Source organism: Budorcas taxicolor, chromosome 4 (genome assembly GCF_023091745.1).
Source record: "Budorcas taxicolor isolate Tak-1 chromosome 4, Takin1.1, whole genome shotgun sequence".
NCBI lineage: Eukaryota > Metazoa > Chordata > Mammalia > Artiodactyla > Bovidae > Budorcas > Budorcas taxicolor.
In genome coordinates, this window is record NC_068913.1 from 113,762,104 (window position 1) to 113,764,415 (window position 2,312).

At 44.2% G+C, this 2,312-nt stretch overlaps 1 non-coding gene across 1 annotated transcript; it reads left to right on the forward strand.

The window, feature by feature from the left end:
• The first annotated feature begins 1,702 nt into the window (after window positions 1–1,702).
• Window positions 1,703–1,774, forward strand: TRNAC-GCA (transfer RNA cysteine (anticodon GCA)). The gene has a single exon. It is a non-coding gene; the product is annotated as a tRNA-Cys (tRNA).
• Window positions 1,775–2,312: the final 538 nt, after the last annotated feature.

A 2,312-nucleotide genomic window follows, 5' to 3' on the forward strand; every position in this document is an offset into this window, starting at 1 on the left:
TCACTGCAGATGGTGACTGCAGTCATGAAATTAAAAGACACTTGCTCCTTGGAAGAAAAGTTATGACCAGCCTAGACAGCATATTGAAAAGCAGAGACATTACTTTGCCAAAAAAGGTACATCTAGTCAAAGCTAGATGTAGTTTTTCCAGTAGTCACATATGGATGTGAGATTTGGATCATAAATAAAGCTGAAGGCTGAAGAATTGATGCTTTGAACTGTGGTGTTGGAGAAGATTGTTGACAGTCCCTTGGACTGCAAGGAGAGAAAACCAGTGAATCTTAAAGGAAATCAGTCCTGAATGTTCATTGGAAGGACTGATGCTGAAGCTGAAACTCCAATACATTGGCCACCTGATGCTAAGAACTGACTCAGTGGAAAAGACCCTGATGCTGGGAAAGATTGAAGGCAAGAGGAGAAGGGGACGACATAGGATGAGATGGTTGGATGGCATTGCCAAGTCGATGGACATGAGTTTGAGCAAGCTCCAGTTGCTGGTGATGGACAGGGAAGCCTGGTGTGCTGCAGTCCATGGGGTTGCAGAGAGTTGGACATGACAGAGACTGAACTGAACTCAACTGTTGTGATCCACAAAGTCAAAGGCTTTAGCATAATCAATGAAGCAAAAGTGGATGTTTTTATGGAGTTCTCTTGCTTTTGGTATGATCCAAGGGATGTTGGCAATTTGATCTCTGGTTCCTCTGCCTTTTCTAAGTCCAGCTTGAACTTTTGGAAGTTCTTGGTTCATGTACTGTTGAAGCCTAACTTGGAGAATTTTTAGCAATGCTTTGCTAGCATGTGAGATGAGTGCAATTGTGTGGTAGTTTGAACATTCTTTGGCATTGCCTTTCTTTGGGATTGGAATGAAAACTGACCTTTTCTAGTTCTGTGGCCACTGCCGAGTTTTCCAAATTTGCAGGCATATTGAGTGCAGCACTTTCACAGCGTCATCTTTTAGGATTTGAAATAGCTCAGCTGGAATTCCATCACCTCCTCTAGCTTTGTTCGTAGCGATGCTCCCTAAGGCCCAATTGACTTTGCACTCCAGGATGTCTGGTTCTAGGTGAGTGATCACACCATCGTGGTTATCTGGGTCATTAAGGTCTTTCCATAGCTTTGCCTTTTTCAGAATGTCATGTAGTCGGAACCATACAGGATGTCTCCTTTTCAGACTGGCTTCTTTCACCTACTTCTGCCTGTTCCTAGAACTGGTGACTCTCCGCGGTCACATCTCTATTAACTGAAGAAACAGAGGTTGGTACGGTCATCTGTGTCCTTGACTGAGTTTATCAGAAAGTTCCCTGAACTGAGTGTCAGCCCCTGAGCGTTAGACCTCATGAAGTGAATTTGGACAGATAACCTCCATCACCTCCAGTTTCTGTTCTTCAGGTGCCCACCGTGATGGGCACAGTCATCTGACTCTGAAGGCCATTCTGCAGTCAATGTCTAGGGTTCTCCAGGCTGCTGCCCACACCCTGGGGCTATAGGCTGGGGCCCGGGGTGGGTGAGATGGGGACACAGGCTGTGTGGTTTTTGAGGAGAGAGCTGGCTGCCTTTTCTGTAGCAGGTTGATGAGTTTTCAAGCAGCAGATTTTGCAGTTTCCAAGAGAGGTCCATCCTGAAGTGGAAACTCACAGGTTTACAGGTAATCTGGGTGTGGCTGGATAGACAACAACATTAATTAAGTCATACCATCACAGAAGGGGGTATAGCTCAGGGGTAGAGCATTTGACTGCAGATCAAGAGGTCCCCAGTTCAAATCTGGGTGCCCCCTACTTATTCTTAACTTTTCCCTTTTGGTACAGCATTTCAACTGCTTCCTTATTAGACGTCAATGTAAAGTTTTTTGTTTTTATTTTTTTTTAGAACCAGAAAATTGTGAAGCTTTACTATGATAGTTGGCAGTTTTTGACTTTGAGTATAAATTAGAATCCCTTGAAGAGTCTATAAAAGTACCATTTAAAGGCCCCATCCCAGACCAGTTAAATCAGTGTATTTGAGGTGGAGCCCAGGTATAGTAAACTCTCCCCAAAGCTCCTAGTCTGCAGCTAAGTTAAAACCACCTTTAGCAGAGATTTCAGAAGCCTTCTCAGAGTGGTTCCCTTATCCCAGCTCTGTCTGTTACTGAGTCCAAGTGAATCCAAGAGACAAGGTATTGAGGCAAGGAATATTTTATTTGGAAAGCCAGCTGACCGAGAAGATGGCAGACTAATGTCTCAGAGTAACCATCTTGTTGGGGTCTGGATGCCAAGTTCTTTTACAGAGTCAGAGGGAGAGAAGCAATGAGGAACTAAAGTCAAAAGGCAGAATAA